This window comes from Natrix helvetica (assembly GCF_964273705.1).
Source record: "Natrix helvetica genome assembly, chromosome: Z".
Classification (NCBI taxonomy): domain Eukaryota; kingdom Metazoa; phylum Chordata; class Lepidosauria; order Squamata; family Natricidae; genus Natrix; species Natrix helvetica.
This window is the reverse complement of record NC_138554.1, coordinates 85,130,433-85,154,472: the sequence shown is the minus strand read 5'-3', so window position 1 is coordinate 85,154,472 and position 24,040 is coordinate 85,130,433. Positions and strand designations below refer to the sequence as shown.

General features: G+C 41.1%; 2 long non-coding RNA genes across 3 annotated transcripts in view; one reads left to right on the top strand and one right to left on the bottom strand.

Moving 5' to 3' along the window:
- The window catches only part of LOC309401924, a 140,015-nt gene extending 133,217 nt beyond the window's left edge, over window positions 1–6,798 (bottom strand). Inside the window, exon 1 of the long non-coding RNA XR_014176818.1 lies at window positions 6,756–6,798. This is a non-coding gene — a long non-coding RNA (uncharacterized lncRNA). The remainder of the gene's footprint in view (window positions 1–6,755) is intronic.
- Window positions 1–24,040, top strand: part of LOC309401923 — a 137,065-nt gene that overhangs the window by 17,805 nt on the left and 95,220 nt on the right. For both annotated transcript variants that reach the window (XR_014176816.1, XR_014176817.1), the window contains exon 2: window positions 7,491–7,572. This is a non-coding gene — a long non-coding RNA (uncharacterized lncRNA). The remainder of the gene's footprint in view (window positions 1–7,490; window positions 7,573–24,040) is intronic.

Below are 24,040 nucleotides of genomic sequence, written 5' to 3'. Positions count from 1 at the left end.
ACAAGGTTGCCCCCTGTCCCCCCTGTTGTTTATACTAACCATAGAAGTACTAGCCAGGAATATACTTAAAGAGGTACAGAAAAAGGGACTAGAAATTAAAAAGGAGCAATTTAAGTTACAGGCCTTTGCGGACGATCTAGTGTTTGTGCTAGAAGATCCTATGAAGTCTGGTACGAAACTCATTGAGGAACTGACAGAGTATGGGAAAATAGCGGGTCTAAAGATAAATATGACAAAGACCAAAATGCTGACTAAAAATATGAAGTCAAAAGCAAAAGAGGAGTTAACGAAAAAATTGGGTATCCAAATTGTCAAAAAAGTTAAATATCTTGGTATACATTTATCTGCGAGGTGTGTGACCATCAAAGAAGACAATTATACCAATCTGATTAATAAAACTAAGAAGGATCTAGAAAGATGGAAAAACCTACAACTGTCCCTGATGGGCAGGATTGCAGTTATAAAAATGAATATATTACCAAAATTTCTTTTCCTATTTCAGAATATACCCATTAAATTAGAAAAAGGTGTCTTCAAAGATTTGAATCAATTGGTTTCGAAATTTATCTGGCAGGGAAGAAAACCAAGAATAAAACTTAAGGCTATGCAAGACACTAAGGAAAAGGGAGGATTTGGCGTACCAGATTGGGAACTCTATTATACTGCGGCCATATTAACATGGCTAAGGGAATGGATAATGCTGAGAAATAAAAGATTACTCAAATTGGAAGGTCATGACCTCGAAGCAGGCTGGCAAGCCTTCCTCTGGTATGAAAAAGGATCTGCACACAAATATTTTAGTAGACATTACATTAGACAATCTCTGTTAATAATATGGAACAAAATTAAACATGATCACTATACCAAAATACCTATTTGGCTATCTACAATGGAAGCATACATACACCCAAATTTAATTAACGTGGAAAATATAGTCACATATAAAGAGCTATTGAACAGGCAGGGGGAGATCAAAACCAGATCAGAATTGACATCACAAGGAATACAAGTAGAATGGTGGTCTTATTTACAGATACAATCAAGGTATGCACAGGATAGGAAGAACGAAGGTATTGCCAAAGACTACACAATATTAGATAAAGTGTTGATACAGACAGAAAACAGACTGATCAAAGTGCTGTATAGATTTTTGTTGGAATATAAACTAGAGGAAGAACATGTCAAAGAAACCATGGTTGCCTGGGCGAAAAATTTCGGTTACAATGTGGAATTGGCGCCGTGGGTAACAGCAGCGGCAAAGGAATTTTTCCCCAGTACCTGGATGAAGCTGTCTACCTGGATCCATTTCAGTCGGGTTTCAGGCCCGAGTACAGCACGGAGATGGCATTGGTCGTGTTGGTCAATGATTTCTGGCGGGCCCGGGACAGGGGCTGCTCCTCTGTCCTGGTCCTATTAGACCTCTCGGTGGCTTTCGATACCATCGACCATGGTATCCTACTGCGACGACTCGGGGGGTTGGGAGTGGGGGGCACTGTTTTTCGGTGGTTCTCCTCCTACCTGTCAGATTGGTCACAGTTCGTGTTGACTGGAGGGCAGGGATCGACCCCCAGGCGCGTCACTTGGGTGCCCCAGGGGTCGGTTCTCTCACCCCTCCTGTTCAACATATATATGAAACTGCTGGGCGAGATCATCCGTGGTTTTGGGGTATGGTATCATCAATATGCTGATGATACCCAACTTTTCATCTCTACCCCAAACCACCCAATTAATTGGATTTGTTTTTTTGGATATTTATCTAATTTCCTTTTAACTTTTGTGATATGTGTTTTTTAATGTTGTACGCCACCCTGAGTCCTTTGGGAGAAGGGCGGCATATAAATCCAATAAAACAAACAAACAAACAAACAAACCATCCCTTCCTCCTTTTGTAACACCACCTTGATTTCCCTTTCTTTTCTCCTTCCCTCCCTTCTCCACTTCCTTCCTTCCTTCTCTCCTTCCCCTTCCTTCTTCCCTTACCTTTCTCCTACTCCTATTCTTTTTCTTTCCCTTCCTACCCTCTCTTTCCTTCTCTTTCTCTCCCTTCCATCCTCCTCTCCTTACCTCTTTTTACTTTCCCCGTCTTCCTTTCATTCTCTCCTCCTCTCTCCCTTTCTTTTTCTATTATTGTTGGTGTATATTTCAAAACTCAATTTATGTTTCCTTGGGATGGTATTTCTGCCAACCCTAATATAATTTAGTATCATTTCTTATTCCCTTACCTTCGCTAGTCTACCCTCGTTATGTTTCCCACCTTTATATCTCGCTCTTGAATATATACTTATATATTTAATATTTTCTTTTCTGTTTTCCCTTCTTCCCCCCCCTTCCCTTTAATAGTGCGTCGTCTGGGTACTTTATCTTCTCCCTACTTTCTTTTCTAGCTTGCTTTCTCTAGCCAATCATAAAATCTTCCCCATGTCTTGAAGTACTCCGATTCCTCTTTATCCTTTATTTTCATTGTCAACCTAATCATCTCTGCACAATCTAATATCTTTTTTATTATCTCTTCATCTGTTGGTAGCTTATTTAATTTCCAATTTTGGGCAAATACAATTCTCGCTGCTGTAGTTACATGTATAATCAAATAAGTATCCTCTTTCTTGAATTTCTCTGGGATAATACCTAGTAGAAATATCTCTGGTCTAAATTCTATTTCTTGTTGTAACATTTTCTTTAACCATACTCTTATTTTAGTCCAATATTTCCTTGCTTCTGCACATGTCCATCACATATGATAGTATGAACCTATTGCTTGTTGACATTTCCAACATTTTGCTGACTTTAAACATCTTTAAAAATCTTTGCTAATTTTCCCGGTGACATGTGCCATCTGTAAAACATTTTGATAAGTTTTCTTTATAAGCTGTTGACATGGTTAATTTATAATTCATTTCCCATAGTTGTTACCACTTTTCTTGTTCAATTGTGTGGCCAAAATTCTTTGCTCAGGTTAACATTAACCTCTTCTTCTAGCTTGGTTCTTAATAGGTAGCTATGTAATTCCTTGATTATTCTTTCACCCGTTCCCATAAGTATCTTATCTAACTCCGAACTTCCTAAATTAAAACCATACTCCCTTTTATCTTTTTTCATATCTTGACTGTATTTGCAGTTGTGAAAACCACCCTTGTTTTTCTAATTCTTTTTTGTTTGTTTGTTTTAGGTCTCTCCTTTCTGTTAAGATATCTGTGTATCTAATAATATTTTTCATACTACTAATATTTGGATAAGTATAAGTATAATCTTTATTGTCATTGTACTTAAATACAACGAAATTGGTTGTATTGGATGTGTCAATGCTTCCATTGTTGAAAGCCACATTGGTATTTCTAAATAATGTTTTCCTTTCATTCTTTCCCATATTGTTAATAATCCATTCCTTACATAATGTCTTTGAAAATAGCCATGTGCCCTATTTTTATCATACCACAGAAAAGCATGCCAACCCAGTTGCAAATCATGACCCCCCAATGTTAATAATCTTGTATTTCTCAGTAAAATCCATTCTTTCATCCAAGCTAGTCCTGTTGCTTGATAGTACAATTCCCAGTTTGGTAATCCAAATCCACCTCTAATCCTTGCATCTTGCAACATTTTTATATTAATTCTTGGTTTTTCCCCACTATTTTATTCAAACTTTCAAAGATTTTTTTCTATAATTTTATCGGTATTGTTTGGAATACATATAGCAATCTTGGTAATATATTCATCTTTATTACTGCTATTTTTTCCATCAATAATAATTGTAGGTTTTCCCATCTTTTCAGATCTATTTCTATTTGTTTTTTCACCTTATAATAGTTATTCTCCTTTAGTGTTACACACCCTGATGTCAATTGAACACCCAAATATTTCACTTTTTTCACCACTTGTATGTCCTGTATGTCCAGTTTCCCAATCAACTCTCTTTTCTGTTTTTCTGTCATATTTTTCACCAGAATTTTTGTTTTATCTTAATTAATTAATTAAACTTCAAGCCTACTACTTCTCCATATTCTTCTATTATTTTAACTAGTTTTGGCCCTGTTTCTATTGGATTCTCTATAATAAACACCAAATCATCCGCAAATGCTTGTAATTTATATTCTTCTTTCTTGACCCTCATACCTTTTACCTCTTAATTTTGTCGTATTTCTCTATTCAAGATCTCTAGTGTCAGTATAAATAATAATGGCGATAGTGGACATCCTTGTCTAGTTCCCTTTGTAATCGCTAGCTTTCCTGTCATATCACCTTTACCATTACCTTTGCCGATTGGTTATTATATATCATTTTAATCAAATTTATAAATCCCTCACCAAATCCCATCATTTGAAGTTGCATTATCATAAATTGCCAGTTCACATTATCAAAGGCCTTTTGAGCATCTAGAAACAACAACGCCATTTGCTTTTTTGGGTGGGCTTCATAGTACTATAGCGTATCCAATACAATTTGCATATTGTCTCTGATCTGTCTCTTGGGGAGAAATCCAATTTGGGCTATGTGTATAAATTCATTTAAAAGTCTCTTCATTCTTTCTGCCATTATTGATGCGAAAATTTTATAATCCACATTTAATAGTGAAATGGGTTCTTTACTTGTTGTGGATCTGACTCTTCTTTTAGTATAAGCATTATATATGCCTCCGTCCATGTTTCTGGCATCTTTGCCTCCCTTATTAAGTCATTTAATAGTTCCAACATTACATTGCTTGATACTTGTAGTGTTTGGTACAGTTCTGCCTGGTGTTTTCCCCTTCTTTTGCCTTTTGATGCCTTCTGTTACCTCCATCATTGTAATTCTTTCTTCTAGTGCCTTCTTAATTTTTTCTGGGATTTTGGTTATTCTAGTTTCCTCTAAAGTTGTCTTATTTTCCCTTCTGGAACCCTCTCATGTTGATACAACTTATTGTAGAAGTTCTCAATTATTTTTTCCCTTTTTTCATTTAAATGTTGTATATTCCCTTCTTCATCCACCAATTGCCTTACCAGCCTTTTTTCTCTTTCCTTTTTCATCTTATAAGCCAGCCAATGTCCTGGTTTATTTTCATTTTAAAAAAAGTTTTATTTTGCCAATTTTATTTTATTTGCCAAGTCCTCATTTTCTGTCAGGTTTAATTTATGTTTTTGCAGTTCCATCATATTTTTTACTTTTTTATTTTGTGGGTTTTTCTGCAGCTCTGTCTCCAAACTTTTGTACTCTGATTCCAACTTCTTTTGAGTTTCTCTGTTCTGTCTATTCTTTTTCCCTAAGTATGTCATTGCAAGGTCTCTGATATATGCTTTACAGGTGTCCCATACGTTCTGTAATGATGTGTCTTCCTTTCTATTTTCCTGGAAGAAATATATCAATTCTTTTTCCAGATATTGCTGGAATTCTTTTTCTTTCAATATTCTTGAATTTAAAGTCCATCTTCCCCTTTTCCCTTCCAAATTGTTATAGGATTATGATCTGCCCATGTGCTTATATCTAAGTCCATATTAATTGTTTTGAGTGTTAGCTCGGTTGACATCCACATCATATCAATTCTTGACCACAACAAATGTCTCTGAGTAGAATGTATTTGTCTTTCTTTTGGGTGTCTTATTCTCCAAACATCTTGCAAATTTAATTCTTCCACTATCATGAAAAATGTTTTGGGTAGGGATTTTCTCGGCTTCTTATTCATCTTTGTAGATTTATAGTCTATTCTATTATTTACAATTGCATTAAAGTCTCCTAATATACATATATCTTCATAGTCATATTCTATTATCTTTTTGTGTAGTTTCTTGAAAAATTCTTGTTTGTCATTTGGGGCGTATATTGTCATAATATCTTTCTCATGTTCATTGTTATTTCCACCATCAGTATTCTCCCCTTCCTGTCTTCAAAAATGTTATTTGATTGTATTGTCTTTCTAATATATAATGCTATTCCCTTTTTGCTTTGGTCAGCCAGAGTTCTATATAATTTACCAAGTTTTGCCTGTTCAAAAATTTTCTGTGTTGCTTTCTAATATGTACTTCCTGTAAGCATATAATGTCCAATTTCAATTTTTTTAATTTGTTGAATGTTCTTCTTTTTATTGCCGAGTTTAATCCGTTTATAGTTACCATATCTCCTTGCCGTCTCTACAAAATTTGTTTTTTCAAATTTATCTTGGTTTAAAAAGCAGTCGTTTTAAGGGAAACTGAACCATGTGAAAAATCTAAACATAACAATTACCTGTCAGGTATTTATCTTCTATCTCATGCCAGTCAAACAATTGAATTAGATACCTGATAATTACCAAGAGTGAAATAAAAGGGAGAAAAGGAGTAGATAGAAATCTGAATAAGAGACTCAAATGCATTGTTAAAAAACTTTGCTTGATATATATTGCAGTCTTTTTCACTTATGGATCTAGCTCCCTGTAGAGCAGGAGTCTACATGTCAGCAAATTGATGAATCCTGCTTAGTGACATAATGTATGCTACATTGCTTAAATGTTGCATAATCTGTAGAAGAGGGGCAAGGCTTAACAAAGTTGCAACACACAGTTTGTCATCTGTCCCCTTACTCCTACATGGATGTTCATGCAGCAGGATTACTGTGTACGTAGTCCTCAATTTACAAACAGTTCTTATAGTGATTGTTCAAAGTTAAAGTGGCTCTGGAAAAAGTGACTTAGGATCATTTTTCACACAATGTCTGTTGCAGCATCCTCATGGTCATGTGATGAAAATTCAGATGCTTGGCACCTGACTCATATTTATGATAGTTGCAATGTCTCAGGGTCATGTGGTCACCTTATGTGAACTTCTGACAAGCAAAGTCAATGGGGAAGCCAGATTCACGTAAATATAATAAATGTGGCAAAAAAATCACTTAACAAATGTTTCACTTGCTAACATAAATTTTGAGATAAATTGTGCTCGTAATGTAGGGACCTATGGCCTGTAATTATATCTCAGAGATTTCTCATTCTCCTCATCTTGCCTTTAGTCAAAGGATAAGTTATAACCAAATGTCTTGAAGGTGTGGAAGAAACAAAAATAGATAAAGATTTCATATTTTAATAGTAATATTGAATTTACTTACGTAATGTATACAGACCATGAAATAAAAAAGATATTATTCATGCACAGAAGCCATCTGCCATTTTACACATAAATAAAATATACAAAACTGCAGATATATGGACCCATTTTTGCAGATATTCAGTCTGGTACTATAAGACAAAGTTAGTTCACTAGCGAACTGTAGACTACAGCAGTTAAGGAGCATTGTCTTGTCTGCTATATCCCCTATTTTGGCTTCACCAATCAATTTGCATTTTCTGTTTTTTCTTAGAACTTACTCTGGCTTTTTGTCTACCAATGTATAAGACCTTGCAATTCTATTTTTGGCATTTCCCTAGTTGTATTTCTTCTAAGCCACTTTGAATTACTATGCAGAGTTTTACAGGGGAATAAACTGGCACTGGATTTTTTTGTTATTGTTTTTAAGTTAATCATACACATCTTTCTCTGTCCCTTACACAGAAACATGAATAGATTGCAAGACAACCAAGCACAGATGATACCATGAAGAGAAGTTTACAGGCCCTCTATTGCCAAATGCTTAGTAAGTAAACGGTTATAAAGATTTAATTTTATATTTTTCTTACCTGGAGGAAATGGCCACATGCATACTCATATGTATATATCTGTTAGATTTATTTCTCTAATGTTCATGTTCTGCTAGCAAAATACTGTGGACGTTGTTGTGGCCTGCAGGTAGCCAGTGGAGCTGGCAGCAGATTCAGACAGTGAGGAGGTTGGGGAGGAACTAGGGCCAGTCCTGGAGTCTGGGAAAGGCTCTGATGAGGGCTCTGTGCATGTGCGCAGGGGCTCTGTGTGCATGCACAGAGTTGCCAGATTTAGGGAACAGCTTAAGAACAGGGATCGACTTTGGAGTAAGGCCACAAGTGGATGATGAATGGCCCCTCCCAGAGGAAATAAAGAGGAGCAAAAGGGGAGTGGAGTTTGCAGAAGACAATTAGTTTGTTTAATTGGTTCATGACTCTCCGAGACTCCTTGCCAGGTTTTGCAAATATCGGCTTGGCAGCTCTCCAAGCCTGATAAGGTCTGTGACTGTAAATCCTCCCTTGAAAAACTTTGCTGGATGTGAATGAGCAGAATTCACAGTAAATTAATAAAAGGGTTTTTGTCAGGACAAAGAGTTTGCTTCATGCTCTTGGGAAACTTAGGTCAGAACAGACGTAATATACTTAGACTTCAGCAAGGCATTTGACTAAGTAGACCACAATCTACTTCTTGGTAAGCTAGAAAAAAATGGGATAGATAGCATAACTATCAGATAGATTTGTAACTGGCTGACAAACCATACTCAATGAGTAGTCCTTAATGGTACTACATCTACATGAAGGGAAGTAAGCAGTGAGATACCATAAGGTTCCATCTTAGGTCCAGTACTCTTCAATATCTCCATAAACAACTTAGATGTGGAAGTAGAAGGAGAACCTACCAAATTTGCAGATAATAACTAAGTGGCAGAAATAGCCAAAACCCTAGATCAGTGGTGGCAAACCTATGGCACACATGCCAGAAATGGCACTCAGAGCCCTCTCTATGGGCATGCACGCCTTCACCCCAGCCCAGCACCATCGCATTTGTCTCATGCTTCTGGCTTTGTGGGGCTAAAATATAGTTCACTCAATCAATTCCAGCTTCTCGTAAAAGAAAAAGATGTCACGAAGTTGGAATTGAAATTGAGCACACTTCACAATGGGGGAAATGGAGTCCCCTCCTCCTGGAGCCCATTATGACGCAAAGCCACAATGCGACCTTGTGTCATCGTCAGCTTGCACTCGCCTCCTGGATGTCAGTTGCTTTTCCTGCAGAATTGCAGTGTTGTGATGCCCCACCTCACCACCCAGCCAGATGGTCTTCGGTGTGCTGGTCCTGGGTTCGTTGGCCACTGGATGTCAGATTCCCAATACCCAGCACCAGTTCAGGGGTTCCACCCCCCCCGAGAGGGGGGATTACCTTAACGGACAGCTTCTTCACTTTTATGCATATTCTGACAGATTTAAAAAGTAGTTCATTTTCAAGATAAACGTAGCTTTTCATAATTCGTTTTCCATAAATGCTGTATTTGCTGTAGAAGATATGTTTTTTTTTAATTCAAGGAACCTGAGTGTAAGTAATAGAAGATAGTATGTCTTACCTTATGCTAAATAAAGAAATGCAACATAGTTTGGTATAAGATTTGCAGAGGCAGTGACCGAAGGGCAACTTTATACATGAAAAGTTGAATATGATATCACTGTCTCTGAATCTCTCTGCTACTACATATGTGAATGTAATAAGTCAGAATGGGAAACAAAAAGAAAATTGTTTTGATATGGAATTTACATCCTAAATATGATGGATATTGAATCAGTTATACAGAAAAGGAAAAACAATAGGAGAAAATATTGGGTATATTTGCTGCCTTAGTTACTTATAAAAACAATAAAGGTGAGATATAAGTAAATAGATACATTTGAATTCAAGCATCAATATTAATATATTTAAAATGTATATTTTAATATTATAATATAATATAAGATAATATTAAAAATATTGACTATCTAAGTTATATTGAGTGTCTGGCATAAACAAATGTCTGTGGCTACAGCAGAGAAGACAAGACTAGGGATTTTAAGAGAAGAAAGCAGCAGATATAGCAGGCAAGGTAAGGAGGACATCCTGTGGAAAAGAACAAAAAACAGGACTTTGGTTAAATCATGGCTGTATTGGCAGACTTCTTTAGGCAGCTTGGCTTTGCTGTGTTTGCCAACCCTGAAGTGATCATAGAGAGAGGGTTGAAATAGTTAGATGGGGTTTGTAGCCAAAACAATAAAACTTTCCTTTGGGAACCCAAGGAATTCCAACAGATGGCTGGCCACAGGAGGGGCAAAGTTACCAAGCAACTGGCCAGCTCCTGGATTGGACAGCATGACCAGTGACTTGGGTGGGGAGGGGAAACTTTTACTTTTAATTAGGTGAAAGCCACAGGAACTTTAGAGTCGGCTATCACCAGTTGTGCCAATATGATTTATCCATAAAGCTGTTCTTTGAGGAACCTGCCTGCCTCTGAGTTCTGATTTGTATGGGTGCTACATTTTTTTGACAAGAAGAATATAAGGCTGAACAGCATGATTTCCAAAATCATTTTGAACTACAAATCATTGCAAAATGACTGAAAGAAGTTGAAAATGTGTACATTCCCTGAAGAATTTGTGTCAGCAAAAACTAGATTATTAGAGTGTATAGATTTCCAATTTTTTTTGAACTTCCCTGAGGGTACTGATTGGAGCTGTTTTCTACAAGGGGGGAGTCAGAGAGACAAAGGTAGGGGCCCTTTAACTCCATTTCATTTGAACTTCCCTGAGGCTGGTGATTGGAGCTGCGGGCTACAAGGGGGGAGTCAGAGAGACAAAGAGGATTAGGTAGTGGCTAACTCCATTTCATTTGAACTTCCCTGAGGCTAGTGATTAGAGCTGTTTTCTACAAGGTGGGAGTCAGAGAGAGACAAAGGTAGGGGTCCTTTAACTCCATTTCATTTGAACTTTCCTGAGGCTGGTGATTGGAGCTGCTGGCTACAGGGGGGGTGAGAAGGAATGGAAAGTTTCCCTTCCCCCTCGATCGAGGTGTGGATCGCCAGTCCTCCTTGTTAGCATATCTCCAGATAAGAAATAAAAACTGAGAACATGTTCTAATTAAAACAAACTTTAATATAAAAATAAAATGAAGCAAATCTATCTAATTGTTACATTTTGGCAAGAGCAATTGTCGCCCTCCTTCTTGGCAGACGAACAGAAGATCAGAAGTCTCTGGAATGTGTGATGTATTAAGAAACGTGTTAAGAAGCATGCGCAGTAAATCACTTGCTGATAAGACCCATGACCTGCGCAGTACATCTTCAGCTCGGCTAGCAAACAATTAACGCAGTGATACCCCTTCTTTTGCTAGTTGGGCTGATGTCATCAAATCATCAAATAAGGCACATCTTCTTTTGCAGATACTCATGTTGAGCTGCTGGAAGTGGTTTGTTGAGCATGTCAGCAATCTGATCATGTGTAGAAACATATTGCAATTTAACAAAACTTTGCTTAACTAAATGCTTTGTGTTTTGATAACGAATGTCAATGTGTCTGGACCTAGAACTTGTGAAATGTGACTCAGAAATATAAACCACTGATTCATTATTAAGGAGGAGCTTCCAGGACAATGACGGTCTGCCTTTGAGCTCCGCACGGACCGCGGGGCTCTTTTGAAAACAGGGATGCTGCCTGACCCTCTTTACCATTTCTGAGGGTCGGGCCCAGTAAGCGACCACCCGGGCTTCCCATCAAGACCTGGGTCGGCCCCCAGGGTGGTCTGACGATCGAGAGACGCCGGGCGTTTGGCCGATGTCGGTCTGGTGTTTGGCTGATGTCGGGCTTCAAGAGCTTGAAGAGCCTGCCGGGGGAGTAAGCCGAGACCGCTGGGGGAGAGGGTGGCACGTCGGAGGCCTGGCAGGAGGTTTTCAGATACCGGAGTGGAATGGAGACGGAATGGAGACGGAATGGAGACGGAATGGAGACGTTTTCCAGACGTCGGAGTGGAGCGGAGTGGTGAAGCGGTGGAGTCCGGGCAGGAGGCTGGGCAGGAGGCTGGCCAGAAGGTCTGCCGAGGTATGCCGGGCTTGGAATGCCGAAGGACGTGCGAGGCCTGGTTGCCAGAGGCCGGGACACCAGGCCGGACAGAAGGCAAGCTGGGATTGCCGAATGCGGAGGGCTATGGTAGCCGGGAATCGGGAGGTCTGCATAACAGCTAGGCCAGGGCCTAGAAGCCCTAGGCTGAGGCCGCTTCCCATTGACTGACTTACTTACTGCCCTGTTGTTATCATTCTAATGCCAGGACCCATAAGGGGGCTGGGAGATCTTGCAACGGGCCCGTCCATGTACCATCTCTGGCCGAGGCCCGTTGCCTATGGCCCTGGAAGAGTAGCTCTGGGCTGGATTTGCCAAGGCCATGCCGTGATAGTGCACTCTATGCGACTATGTGCACTTTATGTGACCATCCACTGACCATCCTACCACCTTACCCAGGATTTTGGCTTTTTCGTACCGGACATCGTCTCACTGGAATTAGTGAACTTTTAATTATGTATTCCAACACCTGTAACATCCCTGTAATCAATTGATGCCCTGCCGGCAATGTGATCCGCCATATACTCGAGGGCAGACCTGATCCTCCTGCGGGAGTCCCCCCTCTCGCAAGTATGGCCCGTCGCCCTTTCGAGGGCCCACCTTGATGAGGGATTTATTAATCCAGAGAGGTGGACGAAGCGTAGTCTCAGGGGGTTTTTAATTAAATTTTTTATCCGTATTTTAGGGGGTTCCAGGGTGGGGGTGGGGTTAGTCAGGCTGAGGGAGGGACCAGTGCCAGGCCGACGGGTGGGGTTAGCAAGGGAGTGAGCGGAGCTATTAAGTGGGGGGAGTAGCAATACTCCAGAGGAGGGTCTTTCTATCCCAACGGTTGTGGGGAGGGGTAGGTGCGAGGGTAGACAGAGACCCTATAACCGGTTGGGAGACCATGGTCGTTGGTTACGGCCGGTCAAATGTCCCAACCCCCGCAATCCAGGTGGTCAGGACTTACAGAGCCGGGGCCTGAGACTGATGCTATGCAACGCCAGGTCCGTTGCCAATAAAGCCCCCCCTCATTAACGACCTGGTCTCGGAGGGGGAGCCGGACCTGGCAGGGATAACGGAGACATGGCTGGGCCACGAGGGAGGTCTTCCCCTCGTGGAAATGTGCCCGCCAGGTTACCGGGCATTTCATCAGCCACGGGCCCTTGGCAGGGGTGGTGGGGTAGTGGTCATCGTAAGGGAAGGCCTTGAGCCGAGAGAGTCCACTGTGCCACAGATAACCGGTTGTGAGTCCCTGTGCGTGAAATGGGGCCCAGGGAGACAGTTGGGCTTGCTGATTGTATACTTGGCTCCTCGCTATGCATCAGCAGCCCTGCCCGAGCTCCTCGAGGTGATCGCCGAGATGGCGGTTGAGACCCCCAGGCTGTTGGTCATGGGGGACTTTAACTTGCCATCGGTAGGGGAAACATCCAAGGTAGCCCGGGAGTTCATGGCCTCCATGACAGCCATGGACCTGACCCAAGTAATTCAGGGCCCCACACACGAGGGTGGTCACACACTGGACCTTATCTTTGTCTCTGGCCAGTGGAGGAGTGATCTAGGAGTGGGGGATTTAGTCATTTCACCCCTGTCATGGTCAGATCACTCACTTCTCTGGCTCGACTTCCCAGCCGCTACTCCCCATCGCGGGGAGGCGGAACCGGAATGTCCTAGATGGTTCCGCCCCAGACGCCTGATGGAACCTGATAGGTTCCAGACGGAGCTTGGGCCATTTCCTGTAGCCCTGACCCGCACCCGGATGGAGGACCTAGTGGCTGCATGGAACAGTGCGGCCGCCGGGGCCTTGGACCGGGTTGCGCCTTTGCGGCCTCTCTTGCGGCAGCGATCCACCCAGGCCCCTTGGTTCACCGAGGAGCTGAGGGTGATGAAGCGCCGCAAGAGACGCCTAGAGAGCAGATGGAGATCGTCACGCTCTGAATGTGACCGATCACAGGTGAGAGCCTATTTGCGGACTTACCTTGTGGCTTTAAGAGTGGTCAAACGTCAGTATTGTGCCACTCTTATTGCATCCACAGATAACCGCCCTGCCGCCCTGTTTAGGGTGACCCGCTCCCTCCTCCAACAGAGGCCGCGGGAAGCCCCTTTGCAGGGTAGAGCAGAGGAGTTTGGGGAGTATCTGCAGGACAAAATCGCTCAGATTCGCAGCGAGTGGGTCCCCTCTAGTGGTCTAGAGGGGACGTCGGAGGTGGGTCTTGAGGTTCCACTCTGGGAGGAGTTTGACTCTGTTACTTCCGACGATATGGACAGGTTGTGTGGGCGACTGCGAGCCACCACATGTTTATTGGACCCGTGTCCCTCCTGGCTTATACTGGCATCCTGGGAGGTCACACGAGGCTGGCTCCAGGAGTTAGTCAACGCTTCTCTGAGAGAGGGGCTCTTGCCGACCGTCCTGAAAGAGGCGGTGGTGAGGCCCCTACTCAAGAAGCCTTCCCTGGACCCAGCTATGTTAGCCAACTACCGTCCTGTCTCCAACCTTTGCTTCCTGGCGAAGGTTGTAGAGAGTGTGGTGGCACAACAGTTCCCACGCCACTTGGAGGAAATTGATTATCTGGACCCACGCCAGTCTGGTTTCCGGCCCGGCCATAGCACGGAGACGGCTTTGGTCGCGTTGGTAGATGATCTCTGGAGGGCCAGAGATGGGGGTTGCTCCTCCATCTTGGTCCTATTAGACCTCTTGGCGGCTTTTGATACCATCGACCATGGTATCCTATTGCACCGACTGGAGGGGCTGGGGGTGAGGGGCAGCGTTCTGCAGTGGTTCTCCTCCTACCTCTCTGGCCGAGCGCAATTTGTGTTGGCAGGGGGGCAGAGGTCGACCTTGAGGCCGCTCACTTGTGGGGTGCCGCAGGGGTCGGTCCTCTCGCCTCTCCTGTTCAACACATACATGAAGCCGCTGGGCGAGATCATTCATGGGTTCGGGGTAGATTACCATCTGTATGCGGATGACACCCAGCTGTACATCTCTACCCCGAACCACCCCAACGATGCCGTCGAAGTGATGTCCCGGTGTCTGGAAGCCGTACGGGTCTGGATGGGAAGTAACAGACTCAAGCTCAACCCGTCCAAGATGGAGTGGCTGTGGCTACCGGCACCCCAGTTCAACCAGGTGACTCCATCACTGGCCATTGGGGGCGAACATCTGGCCCCTGTGGATCGGGTACGCAATTTGGGCGTCCTCCTAGATGCCCGGCTGTCAATGGATGACCATATGACAGCCGTGGCAAGGGGGGCGTTTCACCAGGTTTGCCTGGTGCGCCAATTGCGTCCCCTATTGGACCGGACCGCCCTCCGCACAGTCACCCATGCGCTAGTGACGTCCCGGCTGGACTACTGTAACGCTCTCTACATGGGGCTCCCCTTGAGATGTACCCGAAGGCTGCAGTTGGTTCAGAATGCGGCCGCGCGGGCAGTTTTGGGAGTCGCTAGGTACTCCCACGTAACACCTCTCCTGCGCGGGCTGCACTGGCTACCTGTGGCTTTTCGGGTGCGTTTCAAGGTGTTGATTATCATCTTCAAAGCGCTCCATGGCACAGGACCTAGGTATTTGCGGGATCGTATCCTGCCCCATACATCCCTTCGGCCGATCCGCTCACACAGAGAGGGACTTCTCCGGGTGCCGTCCACTAGGCTGTGCCAGCAGGCGACGCCCAGGGGAAGGGCCTTCTCTGTGATGGCCCGACCCTCTCGAATGACCTTCCCCCTGATATCAGAACAACTACAGACCTCCGCTCCTTCTGTAAGAAGCTTAAAACCCACCTGTTCAATTTAGCCGGCCTGGCCTAATGCCAGCTTACCCACCTCAAGCCTGCATTTTTAAATTCTATGGGTTGGTTTTAGGCCGAGTTTTAATTTTTATCAATTTGTACAGGGTTTAAGGTTTAATTTGATTTTAAGGGTATTTATTATGTATATGGTTTTTTAATGTGGTTCCTGTACACCGCCCCGAGTCCCTTCGGGAAGAGGGGACGGTCTAGAAATCAAATAAAATTGAAATAAAATTGAAAATTGAAATTATCTTCCATCACGGTGATTGGTCGAATCGGACGTGTCCAGATATCTGTGATCAAAGCATCAAACCACGTTAGAGAATTACAAGCATCTGAAACACAAGCATATTCAGCTTCAGTAGATGAACATGAAACAAAACTCTGTTTTCTCACTTGCCAGTAAACAGGACATCCATTCAGGAACATCATGTAACCTGAAGTACTTTTGCGTGATTTCTTATCACTTGCCCAATCAGAATCGGCATAACAACATAATTCTGCATGATCAGTGTGTGTTGGTTCTAGCAATAACTTATTTATTTATTTATTTATTTATTTCTTAGATTTTATTTCATGTGTTTAGTGTGTTTCAGGTATTTCAATAACTTCTTAACGCATGTCCAATGAAATTGTGTTGCCTTACCTACGTGTCGTGATAAAAGATTAACACTAAGTGCAATGTAGGGTCTGGTCCAACTACTAATGTACAACAGTGACCCAATGACTGAACAATATAGTGTTTGATCTTCGAATTCAGGACTTGGTTCAAGTTGTGAAAATCTGTTTGCATGGGTGTCTTTATTGTGTTAGCATCTTTCATGTTGCAATGATGCAAAATGTGGTCAATTTTCTCCTCTTGTGAAAGACTAAACTTCTTCTGTGTTTTTTCAATCTGAACACCTAAATAAGTGCTAATGTGTCCTAAAGATTTCAATGTGAAATATCTCTGCAAACTTTTAGCAAAAATCTCACTCATTTTCTTATTTGGACCAATGTAAACAATATCATCAACATAAACAAGAATTATCTCATGCATTGTTAGATCTTTTTGTGAACACGCATTCATCAGTTTCGGACTTAATAAAGCCCATTGAATTTAATTTGTCAGTAAGACATAAGTACCACATTAAACCTGACTGTTTCAGACCATAAAGACTTTTGTTCAGGAACCAGGTATCCCCTTCTTGCTTTCGGAATCCTGGAGGGCTTCTCACGTAGATCTCTTCATCTAGTTCTGCATGTAGATAAGCTGTGTCCACATCAAATTGGAAAAATTCTAAAACCAAGAATAGTTGCAGTGGTTAAAGTGATTTTTACACTCTCAGTTCTGACTGTTGGTGAGTAAGTGTTTGTGTAGTCCTCAGGATAACGTTGAGCGAAACCCTGAGCTACAAGTCGGGCTTTGTATAAAGACTCACCATTTGGTTTCTTCTTGATTCTGTAGACCCATCGAGTGTCAATGACTTTCTTGTTTGCTGGAGGTTTTGCAGGTGTGAATACATTAAGTTTCTTTAAACTGTCCATTTCATCCTGCATTCCATCATCCCATTGTCTTGTTCCGAATCAGGAAGCTGCTTGATTTGTGTGACTGTATCAGGAGGAAGAGTAACGTTGCAAATCAAAGGCAAGGGTGTTTTTGTCAGTTGCCATGAATATCGTTGTGGAGGGATTCCTTTTGTGACCCTCTTGGAACGTCTCGGAACAACAGTCCATTCTTCTTCTTCTTCGTCCTTGTCCTCAAGTTCGTCGCTAGCATCAGCGGCTTGCGAAGATGGAACATCAGGTTGTGAAGAACTGGTAGAAGGAATATCTGCCTGTGAATTGTCATCAGGCTGCATGGCATCTGCAATATCATCTCTAAGAAAATAAACTTCAGGATCATTGGAATGAATCCTGGACCAGTCAATATCTTCCTCAAAATTAGCAGATTGTGAAATGATAATCTGTTTAGGATCAATAAATTTGTTCCATTTTGAGTTATCATCAATACCCATAAATCTCAGTCTCTTTGCTACTGGACCTCCCTTTCTTCTTTGAGCTAAGGGAATGTTCGCCATAGCGTATGAACCCAAAATGTGGAGGTTCTTGAGATCAGGCTTGTAGCCATACATCATGTAGAAAGGAGTTTGATTGATTACACTGCTCCAAGTACGGTTGACAATGTAATTTGCATATTTGATTGCTTCACCCCAGTATATGCTACTGAGATTGGCATCTTCTAGGAGACAACGCATCATGGTTTGTAGAACTCCTTGTCTTCTTTCTACGACTCCATTATGAGCCGGTGTATATGGAGCGGATGTCTGATGAAGAATTCAATTCTTACGCATCCAGTCCTGGAAACGCTGAGACATAATTCTGCACCACGGTCACTCTGGATTCTGGCGATGCGAACTTGGTATTGTGTAGAAACAAAAGCTGCAAAGTCTTTAAAGATCTGAAAGGTCTCAGATTTCTCTCTCATAGGATATACAAATCCATATCTAGAATGATTATCTACAATTGTTAGAAAATACTTTCTACCACCAAATGATGGTGGGAAAGGACCCACTATGGCAGTGTGTACTAAATCAAAAATGCGTGTTGACAGGCATGTAGCGTGTTTGGGAATTGCAGCTGCCTTGGATTTAGCTTTCCTGCAAACTGCACAATCCAAAAACACCTTACATCCCTTTAGATTTTGCGAACTCCGGCATTTTCCTAAGAACACGGAAACTGGTGTGCTCCAATCTTCTATGCCACTTGTGGATACACCTGGAATGTAAAGGTTTACCAGTTAGTGAATTTTCAACATTGACAGTTTCATGGGGAACCTCAGGCTTGCTCTGAGCAACCTGCTTCTTTTTTCTCTGTTTGTTGGCTTTAGGAGCCTTTGGAACAGTAACGGGTTCTCTCTCTGAACCAACTCTCTCTGGGCCCGTGCTGTCCCTTTTTGGAGTTTGCATACTTGCCTGTGCTTTTGGCTTTAAGTAATAAACACCACCAATCAGCATGGTTTCAGCAACAATATCTCCATCTTTAACTATGTAACTTGCTTTCTTGAGGTGGTGAACCTGGAACTTTAACTCTCTAGACAAGTGACTTTGACTAAGCAAATTACTGGTTGCTGAAGGTATGTAATAAACATCAGGGATGAATGTATCGAGCTCTTCAATGTAAACAGTTCCTTTTCCCATGACCTGACAAGTGTGGTTGGAAAAGGTGTACAGTTCTCGATATTCGGGCTCTGGCTCGCCCATCTCTGTGAAAAGTTCCTTTCTGTACGTAACGTGTAAAGCTGCTCCACTATCTAAAGTTCACAAAAGACGTCTGTCGTACTTTAGATCAGGTTATGGAACATTGGTTATGGCCAATGTTGCGAGTGGAGCTTGTGGATCACACCTTGGACCACGATGACCTTGTCTTCCGCCTCTACCTCTGCCTGTGGAATCTGTTCCTCTGGGCTGGTATGTGACGGGAGCTGAAACTCATTGGGGACAATCCCAGGTGTCATGTCCCATACGGTTGCAGATGTAGCATCTTGGCATCCTTGGAGCGTAGCCTCTTCCTCGGAAGGGATGTCTAGCTGGAGCTTTTGACGTTGGGGGTCGTTGCAGATGTGGCGTAGCTAATTTGATAGCTTCCTCCTCAATTAAAAGTCTGCATACATGATTAACAGTGCGTTGAGCAATAGGCACGTGGTTAATATTTGCAATGGCATCTTTCCAGTCATAATTCAATGAGTTAATGATGATGCTGATCATTTGGATATCATCAATAACATAGCCTCTTTCTCTCAATTCACTTCTCATTCCTTTCAGCTTGGTCAAATGTCCACCAATTTGTTCACCAGGTTTCAACTTCGAACCATGGAACTCAGACATGAGCAAACATGAAGATTCAATTGAAATGGGCCTGTAGCAATCTTCCAAAATAGCCCAAATTTGTTGGGCTGTTGCATCAGGTGGAAAGGTAACCTGCAATTCAGTATCCATGGACATCAACAATGTTGTGCAAGCCCTAGTCTTTAGGTCTCTTATTGCAGGAGTCCATGGTTGGGCAGGAGGATTAAACACCATACAATGGATACCTTCTCTGCGAAGCAAAAGTGCAATCTCACTGACCCAGGCTTTATAATTCTGTCCTGACATCTTTAATTTTGACTCACCAGTCAAAGGAGTGACAGAAAATGCCTGCTGAGGAATATGCATTTGAACAACTTGCTGTACAGGTTGAAAAGCTGGTTGTTGAACCAGAGGAGGCTGTAATTGGACCGTTGGTCTTTGTATTGTTACAGCTGGAACTGGAGCTGGCATTTGCATTTGCTGCATTAGGTTTTGCCTTGTTCCATCTAGGGAAAATCCAACGCCACCAGGGGGAGTTGAAGATTTAACCTTTGGAGGCATTTGCATTGTTGCTAGGACATCTGGACGGGCTACAGATAAATTCAGCCAAGACTGTTGCAATTCCTTTAAATGCTGCTGTAATAAATTACTTCCGCCATGAGATGGCAGTGCAGCATCACTTTTCAGCTGTAACAGATTTGTGTGCGTGGCAAAATCTGAAGAACAAAGGAGATCACGTGGCCTCTGTGACATGTACATATCTCTCTGTTCAGATTTGCCTGACACTTTATCCACCAGGGGGGGTGTCTTAGGTTGTGGAGAAGAAGGCAAGATGGTGTCCTCAGACATTTTGGAAATGGGGAAACCCCTCCTACTTGCCTCTAATCTATCATAGTGTTTTCTCTGCACTCTTTCTAGAATCTCAACATCTTTTTTATATCATGGTGACCAAATTGGATGTAGTATTCCAAGTGTGGCCTTACCAAGGCATTATAAAGTGGTATTAAGATCACTTCACGTGATCTTGAGGCTATCCCTCCTTTTATGCAGCCTAGAACTGTGTTGGCTTCTTTGGCAGCTACAGCACACTGCTGGCTCATATTTAAGTGATTGTCCACTAGGACTGCAAGATCCCACTTATATCACCACTATTGAGCAAGGTACCACATAAACTGTACCTATGCATTTTGTTTTTCTTGCCTAAATGTAGAACCTTACTTGATGAGACAGTTTTCTTCTAGAAGTTCATCTCCTGACAGTGAAAGGGGAGAGAAGAGAAAGAGGCAAATCATAGAACTCTAATTAATGCACTAAATTATGTATTGAACTTTTTTATGAATACAAATAATTTTGAATATCAAAATGAAATATTTCATTTTAAAACTATTTTCAAAAAGTACACTGCAAATTGATAAACTAATCAAACTAATATTGTTAATGGTACAAAACCAATTCAGATACTTAAGATTTGAAACATTTTGCTTAGTTAATTTTTATATTCTGAAAATTAAAGTCTGATGTATTAGACAAGTATACATTTTTTCCCAATAATGTTCATTTCAGTCTAAGCTAATTGATTTTTTTGTTTAAACATACTATGTTACAATGATAATGTTAATAAATGCATTTACATATCAAAGTGCTCCAAATTTTTTATATATGATAATTCTAAGTTTGAAGATGGGGTTAAAAATCAGGGGAAAAAATCCAAAGGTCAGCTGTTATAACCATGAAGTGTATAGCTTAGTATCAATTTCAAGAAGATTTCTCATTATAAATATACTAGTCATTAACAGATATTTTATGTATAATGTATGTATCAATCTGTATCTATTTAGTCAATCTGTCATAGAAGGAATGGTTGATGTGCTCTGCTGGTTATAAACCCAAATGACAGGATGAATTTCAGGCCTGTTTCTTTGTTTATGCAAACTATAAAGGCTGTTATCTGCCAGGCAACTGCAGGAAAGTGAAACATGTCTGTTTTTATATTAGTAAATCTGCATATTAAGCTTTGTGGAGGTGACATTTGAACTAAGTTCTTCCTACTTCCCCAATTATTAAAAATAAAGATTGATATAGTAATTTTTTTAATAATAACCAGGGTATTCCTGAATAGATCATATAGCCATGCTATTTATTTTTGAAAGTAGTAACCTTTTCCTTACAATGTTTATCTGTTACTAACAAATCAAAACCAATTAACCCACACCATGCTATTCTTAAGCTGCAGTGCCTGGTGGTTTTCTTTCCCTGATATCCAGTGCAACATTTTAATCAAACCTTCAAAACTGAGCAGTTGCAACAAAGGAAACGTATAGTCTAGTTATTTAACAATTGAAAGCTTTAATGAGTTTCTTCATATAGGAACAGCAATGATATGATTAAGAGTAGGTTTTATTAGGAAGAAGAGCTTGGATTGGTTGAAACTTAATCCATTGCTGAAATCCTAAATTAGCTGTCAGACAGATGACTGCATTAAAATGTTTCATAAACTTCTCACTCATGCATTTTAATTAATTTCACATAAATCAAGTGGAGTCAACTAGATTTCAGTATAATTCACCATTTTATTTTTACAAGGATTTACATATATGTAGTTAGCTAGCTAAAATATTGATATATAAACTTTTAAAATCATATATAACAATATGGTCCATTTTATGTCACCATAATGACATAATTTGCCTAATTATACTAATATTTATGCTATTTATACTAATTCAGTATCTGCAACATATTCTATTGTGTATGTTAATTTATTTTTTAGAAACCAATGAGTATATTTTTGATGAGAGCCAATATGGTACAGAAGTTAAGAGTATTTGAGTAGAATTGGAATAGAATTGTCTAAAATCAAATGCTCATTCATTCATTGTGATCGCTCAACTGAACTTGGGTATCTGAGGGAAAAAACAGCAGGGCAAAAGAACATATATGAAACTTGAGTTCCTCAAAGAAAGGCAGAATAAGGATATAACAAATATCTATCTGCTTTTTGGAACATGGTTAATTGGTGTGTCCTTCGGGGCTCCAGTAATTTTACACTGACCTGAACTAAATTAAAACATTCCAAACTGCATACTTTTTGTGTTGTGTTGGTGCTATTCATTTATAGTACAGGCAAGTAACATAACTTGCAGTAGAAAGAATCCCATCCATTTTTAAAAATTTATCCAGATGATTAGCCTTTAAGGAATTAGTATGAACCAAGACCACTGTTTTCCAGCTATGGGTAGCAAGAAAACAGCACTTTCATTAGAATTACTCTGGTATTGTAACATTAAATCCTTGGGGATTAGTGACATTGGCGGGATGGGGTGGGGAGGACAAATCTGTTGTACAATGCAAATACTGTGCCAGATGCCACTTTTGAACTCATGCTGAATCCTGCTGAGTTCATCTGAAAGCCTGCTAAAATTAGCAGAAGAGTATTTACTTTTAAAGTTCTTTTTGACAACACAAACAGTTATCTGAGGGACTGCCTCTCCTTGATTACATGAAAATTAGAGCTGGCAGAAAAGGCATACTGCAGGTACCATCTGCAGGGACTTGTATTTGAGACATGTCTTTGTCATCAGGCCTGGGGATCCCAGATGATATCTTAGGATAGCTCTAGCATTATGCTTAATCGACTCTATCTTCTACCGGATTGTTGTATTTTTAATAGGGCTGGTTTTAATAATTGTTCTTATCTATTTATTTTTAATTTAATGGCTGTATGTTACCCAGAATCACTTTGTGTGAGATGGGTGCATAGATAGATAGATGATAGATAGATAGATAGATGATAGATGATAGATAGATAGATAGATAGATGGATGATAGATAGATAGATAGATAGATAGATAGATAGATAGATAGATAGATAGATAGATAGATAGAATATGCAATTAAGTGTATTTGCAAGGGCATTGGGCTGTATTCTACAGCCATATTCTTCACCCCCCAAAACCATAAGAAAAGAGTGAAGCTACATCAGGGAATGCTTGCACTGTGTGAACCACATTCAGCTGACTGAGTCTCAGTTTGATATCAGAATTCAAGATGTCAAAAATAAGAATTTTGGAAAAGAACAGAAGGAATTTCTGGAAAAATCACTAAATATAAGTACCGTATTTGAGTGAAAATTTAGGTGCATCTTATAGACCAAATATGAGTGTTTTTGGCCTCCCGAACTCTCCATGCGTTGCATTTTCACCCTTCCTGACCCCCAGAGGTATTCTGCAGTCCTCTACATGGCCTGTTTTTGCCAAAAACAGACCTGGTTTTGGCCTGCAGAGTGGTTCTGGGGGCCAGGGAGGGCAAAAACGGGATGCGTGGAGGGTTTGAGAGCCCATTTTTGGCTAAAACAGGATGTGCAGAGCAGTGCAGAGTGTTTCTGGGGGCTGGGGAGGGCAAAAACGCGACAGGCAGAGGCCAAAAGCTTTTTTTTCTTGTTTTCCTCCTTAAATCTAGCTGTGTCTTATAGTCCGGTGCATCTTATAGGCCGAAAAATATGGTAAATGGATCTGTCCAAAAGGGGAGAAAAGTTAGCATACATTTGCATATTATTTGTATATGCTAATTTGATACAAGCATGCATATTAAGTACTAAATATTTGTCTTCATTATCTCTTTTCCCTGCAATTTGATCAAAAATGCCTGAGGATGAGGAGAAAACCTGAATTTTTCCTTTTCTGTTTAGTTTTTTTTTTAGTTTACTTTTCTACAATCCATGAAAAGAATATGATACTTTATTTCAATACCGTCATTTAATT